Here is a 352-nt window from a genome sequence, read left to right as displayed (position 1 = left end):
TTATTTAATTTTTTAAAATATATTTTTAAAATGTGTCAAAAGAAAAACACATATAAAAGTTATGTATTATGTACTTACCTAGAATTTACCAATTTACACTAAAAGAAATATAATTCTTCATACTCGACGAAGAATAAGGTCTCTATGCGTTAAACAATATTATTCCACTCGAATAATTATCGAAAACATCATAAATTCGTGACTAATATTATTGTTCATTTTTGAATTTGGTACGAAATTTACCAAACTTGTCTTTTAAAATAAGTATTATATTAAATATTTAAAAATGATTTCTTTTTATATTTTTTGAATTAAATATTAATTTTTAATTTTTTTAATAAATTAGGCAAAT

Source organism: Arachis ipaensis, chromosome B09 (assembly GCF_000816755.2).
Source record: "Arachis ipaensis cultivar K30076 chromosome B09, Araip1.1, whole genome shotgun sequence".
Classification (NCBI taxonomy): Eukaryota; Viridiplantae; Streptophyta; class Magnoliopsida; order Fabales; family Fabaceae; genus Arachis; species Arachis ipaensis.
This window is presented reverse-complemented; position numbering follows the sequence as displayed.